The 9,896-nt window shown below is 39.9% G+C and overlaps 1 pseudogene; it reads left to right on the top strand.

Moving 5' to 3' along the window:
- The first annotated feature begins 5,034 nt into the window (after window positions 1-5,034).
- LOC116629209 lies at window positions 5,035-6,063 on the top strand (annotated as a pseudogene).
- The last annotated feature ends 3,833 nt before the right edge of the window (window positions 6,064-9,896 follow it).

Here is a 9,896-nt window from a genome sequence, read left to right as displayed (position 1 = left end):
GATTTTCCACATAAAGTATCATATCATCTGCAAAGAGTGAGAGTTTGACTTCTTCTTTGCCAATTTGGATGCCTTTGATTTCTTTTTGTTGTCTGATTGCTGTGGCTAGGACTTCCAATACTATGTTGAATAGCAGTGGTGATAGTGGACATCCCTGCCGCGTTCCTGACCTTAGGGGGAAAGCTCTCAGTTTTTCCCCATTGAGAATGATATTCGCTGTAGGTTTTTCATAGATGGCTTTTATGATATTGAGGTATGTACCCTCTATCCCTATACTCTGAAGAGTTTTGATCAAGAAAGGATGCTGTACTTTGTCAAATGCTTTTTCTGCATCTATTGAGAGGATCATATGATTCTTGTTCTTTCTTTTGTTAATGTATTGTATCACGTTGATTGATTTGCGGATGTTGAACCAACCTTGCAGCCCAGGGATAAATCCCACTTGGTCGTGGTGAATAATCCTTTTAATGTACTGTTGGATCCTATTGGCTAGTATTTTGGTGAGAATTTTTGCATCCATGTTCATCAGGGATATTGGTCTGTAATTCTCCTTTTTAATGGGGTCTTTGTCTGGTTTTGGGATCAAGGTAATGCTGGCCTCATAAAATGAGTTTGGAAGTTTTCCTTCCATTTCTATTTTTTGGAACAGTTTCAGAAGGATAGGTATTAATTCTTCTTGAAATGTTTGGTAGAATTCCCCTGGGAAGCCATCTGGCCCTGGGCTTTTGTGTTTTGGGAGATTTTTGATGACTGCTTCTATTTCCTTAGTGGTTATAGGTCTGTTCAGGTGTTCTATTTCTTCCTGGTTCAGTTTTGGTAGTTGATACATCTCTAGGAATGCATCCATTACTTCCAGGTTATCTAATTTGTTGGCATAGAGTTGCTCATAATATGTTCTTATAATTGTTTGTATTTCTTTGGCGTTGGTTGTGATTTCTCCTCTTTCATTCATGATTTTGTTGATTTGGGTCATTTCTCTTTTCTTTTTGATAAGTCTGGCCAGGGGCTTATCAATCTTGTTAATTCTTTCAAAGAACCAGCTCCTAGTTTCGTTGATCTGTTCTACTGTTCTTTTGGTTTCTATTTCATTGATTTCTGCTCTGATCTTTATTATTTCTCTTCTCCTGCTGGGTTTAGCCTTTATTTGCTGTTCTTTCTCCAGCTCCTTTAGGTGTAGGGTTAGGTTGTGTACTTGAGACCTTTCTTGTTTCTTGAGAAAGGCTTGTATTGCTATATACTTTCCTCTTAGGACTGCCTTTGCTGTATCCCAAAGATTTTGAATAGTTGTGTTTTCATTTTCATTGGTTTCCATGAATTTTTTTTAATTCTTCTTTAATTTCCTGGTTGACCCATTCATTCTTCAGTAGGATGCTCTTTAGCCTCCATGTATTTGAGTTCTTTCTGACTTTCCTCTTGTGATTGAGTTCTAGTTTCAAAGCATTGTGGTCTGAAAATAGGCAGGGGATGATCCCAATCTTCTGGTACCGGTTGAGACCTGATTTATGACCTAGGATGTGATCTATTCTGGAGAATGTTCCATGGGCACTAGAGAAGAATGTGTATTCCGTTGCTTTGGGATGGAATGTTCTGAATATGTCTGTGAAGTCCATTTGGTCCAGTGTGTCATTTAAAGTCTTTATTTCCTTGTTGATCTTTTGCTTAGACGATCTGTCCATTTCAGTGAGGGGGGTGTTAAAGTCCCCCACTATTATTGTATTGTTGTCGATGTGTTTCTTTGCTTTTGTTATTAATTGCCTTATATAATTGGCTGCTCCCATGTTAGGGGCATAGATATTTACAATTGTTAGATCTTCTTGTTGGATAGACCCTTTAAGTATGATATAGTGTCCTTCCTCATCTCTTATTACAGTCTTTGGTTTAAAATCTAATTTGTCTGATATAAGGATTGCCACCCCAGCTTTCTTTTGGTGTCCATTAGCATGGTAAATAGTTTTCCACCCCCTCACTTTCAATCTGGGGGTGTCTTTGGGTCTAAAATGAGTCTCTTGCAGACAGCATATCGATGGGTCTTGTTTTTTAATCCAATCTGATAGCCTGTGTCTTTTGATTGGGGCATTTAGCCCATTTACATTCAGGGTAACTATTGAAAGATAGGAGTTCAGTGCCATTGTATTGCCTGTAAAGTGACTGTTACTGTATATTGTTTGTGTTCCTTTCTGGTCTATGTTGCTTTTAGGCTCTCTCTTTGCTTAGAGGACCCCTTTCAAGATTTGTTGTAGGGCTGGTTTCGTGTTTGCAAATTCCTTTAGTTTTTGTTTGTCCTGGAAGCTTTTTATCTCTCCTTCAATTTTCAATGACAGCCTAGCTGGATATAGTATTCTTGGCTGCATATTTTTCTCATTTAGTGCTCTGAATATGTCCTGCCAGTCCTTTCTGGCCTGCCAGGTCTCTGTGGATAAGTCTGTTGCCAATCTAATGTTTCTACCATTGTAGGTTACATATCTCTTCTCCCGAGCTGCTTTCAGGATTTTCTCTTTGTCTCTGAGACTCGTAAGTTTTACTATTAGATGTCGGGGTGTTGACCTATTTTTATTGATTTTGAGAGGGGTTCTCTGTGCTTCCTGGATTTTGATGCCTGTTTCCTTCCCCAAATTAGGGAAGTTCTCTGCTATAATTTGTTCCATTATACCTTCTGCCCCTCTCTCTCTTTCTTCTTCTTCTGGGATCCCAATTATTCTAATGTTGTTTCGTCTTATGGTATCGTTTATCTCTCGAATTCTGCCCTCGTGATCCAGTAGTTGTTTATCTCTCTTTTTCTCAGCTTCTTTATTTTCCATCATTTGGTCTTCTATCTCGCTGATTCTTTCTTCTGCCTCATTTATCCTAGCAGTTAGCGCCCCCATATTTGATTGCACCTCATTAATAGCCTTTTTGATTTCTACTTGGTTCGATTTTAGTTCTTTTACTTCTCCTGAAAGGGTTTCTCTAATAACTTCCATGCTTTTTTCAAGCCCAGCTAGTATCTTTAAAGTGATGATTCTGAACTCTAGATCTGACATCGTACTAATGTCCGTATTGAGTAGGTCCCTGGCAGTCGGTACTACCTCTTGTTCTTTTTGTTGAGGTGATTTTTTCCGTCTTGTCATTTTGTGCAGAGGAGAATAGATTAATGAGAGAACAAAATGCTAGCAGGGTAACAACGTCCCCAGAAAATATACTCTAAACAAATCAGAAAAGACCTGAAGCAGTGGGAAAAGAAAGGGAAAGAGAGAAAAAAGAACAGGAAAGAAAAAAAGAAAAAAGATAAAGATAAAGATAAAAACAAACAAAAGCAGAACAAAACAAAACAAAACAAAAACAGAATGTGGTCAAATATGATCAGGCTGGATTATAGATCAGTGCCACACACTAGATTTTGGGTGTATTTTGGTCTGTTAAAAGAAAGTCCCTCCCAAAATTTTAAAGAAAGAAAAACTTATATATGTACAAAAATAAGGGTTGATATGATGAAGGGATGGAATATGACTGTAAAGATGGAAATTATAAAAAATTTTAAAAAAGGATTTGATAAGTTGTTTGAAAAAAGAAAGAAGAGGATTAAAAAAAAAAGAAAGAAAGAAAGAAAAAAGGGAGAGAATGTGATCAGGCAGGGGAGTAGAAAAATACCATACACTAGAGATTTAGAGTATATTTTGATCTGTTAGAAGAAACTATCTCAAGATTTTAAGGAGAGAACAACTTATATATATATGCCAAAAATACGGGTAACTACTATGAAGGGATAGAATATGACTTTAAAAATGAAAAATAAATTTTTTTTTTTAAAAAAGGGATTGATAAGATGTTGGTTGAAAAAGGGAAAAAGAAAAATTCAAAAAAAAAAAAGAAAAAAGGAAAAAAGAAAAAAAGACAGTTAAAAAAAATAATTAACTTTGAAAGACTAAAGAATCATGGTAAAAAAGCCATGAATTCTATGTGCAGTGTTCCCCTAGCGCTGGAGTTCTGCCGTTCTCATTGATCGGTAAACTTGGTCTTGGCTGGCTGTTCTCGCTGATCTTCTGGGGGAGGGGCCTGTTGCCGTGGTTCCCAAATGTCTCTGCCGGAGGCAAAATTGCCCCGCCCTTGCCGGTCCGGGCTAAGTAATCTGCTCGGGTTTGCTCTCCGGAGCTTTTGTTCCCTGCAAGCTCTCCGTACAGCTTTGGAGGCGGAGAGTGAAAATGGCGGCCTCCCAGTCTCCGCCCCGGAGGAGCCGAAAACTCAGGATCCCGCTCCTCAGCGAGCCCCCAGAGAAAAGCAGTCAGTCACTCCCGTCTCCCCGGTCTCCGGCCACACTCCTCGCTCACCCGGCCTGTGGCCGCGCCTTTCTATCTGGCACCCGACCCCGGGTGGAGTCTCCAAACCCAGCAGATCCCCGCGGTGCGCTCCCGCACCTCTCCTCCCGGGGGAAGAAGGTGAGTCTCCCCGGATCTGCCGCTTGTTGGGTCCCTGCTGGAGGAGCAGTGGCCCGACTGTGCCGTGGATCACGGTTTATAGCAACCCCGAGCTGAGAGCCCGCGCCTGGGCTCCGTCTCTCCAGCCGGCTTCCCTGCTCCGATACCTGGGAGCTCTGCCGCACTCAGGTACCCCCGGTCTTTCTGTGACCCCGAGGGTCCTGAGACCACACTGTCCCGCGAGGGTTCCACCCCCCACTTCGCCACCAGAGTGACGTCCCTCAGCGGAGCAGACTTCTAAAAGTTCCGATTTTGTGCTCCGTGGCTCTATCACTTGCCAGAAGCGGCCGACGGAGGCCCCTCCCCCGCCGTCTATCCTCCCGAATATCGCCTCGGATTCACTTCTCCGCACGTCCTACCTTCCAAAAAGTGGTCGCTTTTCTGTTCAGAGAGTTGTTGCTCTTCTTTTCTTTGATCTCCTGTTGAGTTTGTAGGTGTTCAGAATGGTTTAATCCCTATCCAGCTGAATTCCTGAGAGGAGACGAAATCCAGGTCTCCTACTCCTCCGCCATCTTGCTCCGCCCCCTGTAGGTATAATTTCTATGACTTTTGAGATTAGCTTTCAAGCAAACTTTTTGGGTACTGTGAGGCTTTCTGGGATAATCTCATTAACAAAAAAATTTTAGCAGCCCCACGAGCTATCTAGCAAAATTCTCATTATAAAGCCTGACTTAGCACAGTGTTTTTAACAGCACCTCAGTCATGCATGTGATATAACTTTAAGATTTACAAGATACGCTCAAAATTCACATTAGTATTTCTTAATGTTTTCATCTATATTGTATCATCTTTTACTCAAACTCAATTTAAAGGAAATTTTATATCAGTACTGAAAATACAAAACATGCATTACATGCTATGGTAAATATTTTTAAAAATTAATTCCACGACTGACAGGGGCCAAACCATGGTGGAGAAGGCTCAAAAGAGTGTAAAGATTGCTCCTGAAGAAGTTGTGTACGTAGAAAGTGAAATCTGGGGTGATGTAACTGTAAGATCTAGGACAGCGATCCACTCTAAAGCACAAATTATTGCAGAAGCCAAGCCAATAGTGACTGGTGAAGGTAACCTAATAGAAGAACAGGTGCTTATCATAAATGCTCACCCTGGTAATATCACCCCTAATGCTAAAGATCCATAACTGAAACCTATGATCATTGGCACCAATAATGTGTTTGAAATTGGCTATTATTCCCAAGCCATGAAAATGGGAGATGATAATGTTATTGTATCAAAAGCATATGTGGACAGAAATGTAATATTGACAAGTGGTTGCATCATTGCAGTTTGTTGCAACCTGAATATGTTTGAGGTCATCCCTGAGAATAGAGTGATCAATGGTGCAGACTGCCTTTGTGGTGTGCAGACTGAGCAATCACAGCCCCAGATACTACAGCTGGATTTCCTGATAAAAATCTTGCCAAACTACCACCACCTAAAGAAGACTATGAAAGGGAGCTCAACTCCAGTAATGTGTGAAGACAACAGTGAGATACCTCCTAAGGACTTGGTAATAAGATACCCCCCGAGAGTAAAACTAATTAAATCAACATGTGGTGAGGAAGTATCAGTTTATCAAGACTTGCAGTGGTTCGGGAAGAACATACCTTGAGACTCACCACTTTGGGCACTAATTGCAAGCTTAACTGAACCATCCTTTGATTTGCTAATATGGCCTCCACACTAAAATTCAGGGAAAGAAGGAACTCTGGATGAGAGCACCAGAATTCCATTCTGCACACAGTACATTTAGAGAAGCCTTCTGATTTATACATTAGTCTTATATGAATTTACTTTGTACAGCTCAGCCCCCAAGTCTGTCAATTTAGTCTATGAATTCTAAATATTCTGATAAAATAGTTTCTGACCCTTTAGGACAAAGAACAAATCAAACCTAGACTGTATTGTGCAAACTTCACTCTGTGGGGCTTCTCCATAGACAGGCTACCAGCCTTCTCTTATTAACAATCTCTATCTTACTGAGACTCAACTCAAACTTCATCACAGACATTCTAGGGAGTTATGCTAAGTGGTAGGACAAACCCTGACATGCTTGTGACATAAAAAGTAGCAACTGGCAGGAAGAAGAAAGAAACCATTTTATCATAGTGTTTTACTGCAATGTGGTGATAGCTCTTGGGTCAAGATGATAGATTTTCACCAGTTGAATAGTATCAAGTTTAGAGAAGTTACTTTACACTGCTCTCTTATTCATCAGTGAACACACACTATAGTAATTATCTATGCTGCATAGAAAATTGCAACCAAAATGTAGCAACTTAATACAGTGAACATTTATTATCTTACACAGTTTTGGAAGGTCAAATCTAGGAATGATGTAGCTGGTGGTTCTGGCTCAGTGTGTCTCATGAAGTTCCTCTCAAGAAGTCAGTCAGACCTGCCTGCAGTCATCTGAAGACTTGACCGGGGCTGGATAGTCCACTGGCAGGAGGCCTCGGTTCCATACCACGTGAGCCTCTCCACTGGACTGTTGGGTATCCTCATGACATGGCAGCTGGTTTCCCTCAGCTTCCTTCAGATCCAAGAGAGGAAGGACCTTGTCTCTAAAGTTGCACAAGATCACTTCCACTTCATTTTATTTCTTAGAAGCAAGTCACTAAGTCCATCTCACACTCAAAGGGGAGGGGATTAAGCTCTACCTTTTAAATGGAGGAGCATCCAAGAATTCATGTTCATATTCTAAAACCACCAGCACATACACAAACATCCATTTATACCGAGATTTCTCACTAGTACACTGTCCACATCTCTCAAGGGTCTCCATATTGGGGAAGCTGGGTTCGGGAAGGACTTCTCTTTATTAACGGGAATGGCACATGACATCATCAGAGGTCTTATAACCTATAAACACTATCTTCTTAGAAATTTAGACTACTTGTCCCTAAATATATCACATATTTCATTAAGCACAAGTTTAACTTCTCTCGGCTGAGTAGAAATTATTATAAATAAAAATTCTGAAGGATAAAAAATTTAATTCAATGAAATAAAAAACTATAGAAGTTTAAAAATTAAGAATGAAATATAAATGACAAACTTAATTGATTTCCCTTTTACTAAACACTCTGGAAATGCATTGTTATTTAATCTTCAAAACTGTCATTTAATTTATTTTTTTTTCAAACATTTATTTATTTACTTTAGAGAGAGAGAGTGCGGGGGGGGAGGGGCAAAGGGTGAGGGACTGAGAATCTTAAGCAGACACTGTGCTGAGTGTAGAGCCAGAGGTGGGGCTCCATCTCAGGACCCTGAGATCATGGCCTGAGCCAAAACCAAGAATGAAACGCTTAACCGACTGTGCCACCTAGCTGCCCCCATTTTAAACTTTGTGTACCACTCAATTCATCTTGGTTGCTGCCCCTTGCCTGAGTGCCACTTTTAGAAAAAAGGAAAGAGAATATTTAGACAAAAGAACAAGCACTTTGAAATTAGACAGATTTGGGATTTAATCCTAATATTTGCCATCTACTGCTACCCAACATTGTAAACTATAAAAATCCCCACTACTCTTCATTATAGAGGAATAAATAAACATGTAAAGCAATTAGCACAGGGCCTAATAAATAGCAAACTCAAAACACCAGCTATAATTATTGTCATTGTTCAATAACAGAAAAGAACATTAATGTTTCTAGATTTGAGCTTTAGACATTTGCCACACATTTTCTCAGATGTTTACATCCCTCTTTTCTTGTCAAAAACACTTAGTCCCAGAGAAGTTACATGACTCATCTTCTTCTGGATCCTACTTTCTAATTTCCCATTTGAACCCCAGCCTATATTCCACTCAACTTCCAGCTATAACAAACTACTCCAAGTTCCCTGAACCCAGCAAGCTCTCTTTCACCTCCACATTCATTCTTCCTTCTGTACACACACATGCTGGATGATTCTCCATTTGTTAATCAAGCTTTGATTTCTCCACCATTTAAAAGTTTATGAGTCCCGTTCTTCATTGTATATCCCTCCACACTAGAACAAAATATTAACGGGAGCAGGGAATCTGACTGTTGTGCTCTCAGCTGTATCCCCAAAGCCTGAAAGACCTATAGTAAGTGATCCATAAATATTCATTGAAATAATTAACTGACCCTTGAACCAGCCTAGGATACACAGTCTGGTCCATACAGGGCTTCCACTTGAACTCTGGGAAACATGGAAACTGGGCAGACTTAGGGAAGGCCCATCATCCAAGGAGGCAATACAGCTAAGGCTTCAGGCTTCTAGAGTCACAACAGGATGGAATTCTACCTCTATCTCTTACAAATGTATGGCTTTGGGGATGCTTCTCTACTTTTGTCAGCCTTAATTTCCTCCTCTTATTAGTTATGCTAATTAGCTATTTGAAACTGATCAACACTTTCATTCATTCATTCATTCAGCACACACTTATTGAATGTCTCCTATACTGACCGGCACTGCTTTGGGTGTCAAGGGTAAGTCATAAACAAGTTACATCTGTCAGTTCACAGTCTAATGAACGAGCAGACAACTGTCTGTTTATAGCATAGTGGTGCTAGGGCCATGATAAGGAAAGTACTGGGTTCTAGTAGCAGGGGTTGTAGGAGTGGTTGATGTTCTTCACTTCATGTTGTTTGTCTCTAATATTGAAGTCTGTCAGTCAACAAGTCCTGAAGTCTGCTTCTGGAATCATTCTTCATGTTTCCATTCTTGCAGGCTCTGCAATGCTTGAGCTGGCCTTGACTTGACAAGACAAATATTGTAATCCTGAGGTTTTCCCCAGAGGTGGATCTTAGCGATATCCAGAAGTATTTGATAGTAAAAAAATAATGATAAAAATAGCTACCACTTGTTTTCAAATGTACTTATAGATTCTTATTTTATTCATTGGGTCATAATCCATTATTATTATTATTATTACTCATTATGATGCGCAAATTGTCCCATTTTAAAACATTACCTGTGTGCCAAGCACTACACTATATGCTTTCTTTACTGTTTAAACCTTGCCACATACCTATGACAAATATCCTATTTTTATGCCAATTTTACATATTAGGTAATGAGTTAAAGGAAATGTAGAGGACTGTCAAGTGTTAGTGCCAATAGGGAATGATGCTTAAAAGCGCAGACTCCATTCAAAATACCATCCTATACTATAAGAAACCAAGGCTCCTTGGGAAAATGCCTGATTCCAGGGCTGGAACAGCCAAAGTACAAAAAGAGTCTGGAACATCTTGCTGCACCAAAAAAGGTTTCAAAGAAAAATGTACACATACAAAAGGACAAGGGAACAGGAGTCAAGGGGCTTCCAGTGACCAAATCTGGGCAAATTCAAGCATCAAAATAAATCACGATGGTAATGGGTCATTACAAAGTGAATAAAATATATATTCATGAACCCATACTGAAACAAATGAAGACATGAATAATTAATAAATGAGGGTGAGAGAAAAGCTCTTC

The sequence above is a fragment of the Phoca vitulina genome, unplaced genomic scaffold (genome assembly GCF_004348235.1).
Source record: "Phoca vitulina isolate PV1807 unplaced genomic scaffold, GSC_HSeal_1.0 scaffold388, whole genome shotgun sequence".
NCBI lineage: Eukaryota > Metazoa > Chordata > Mammalia > Carnivora > Phocidae > Phoca > Phoca vitulina.
Note: the sequence above shows the minus strand (reverse complement) of the source record. Positions and strands in the feature narration are given on the sequence as shown.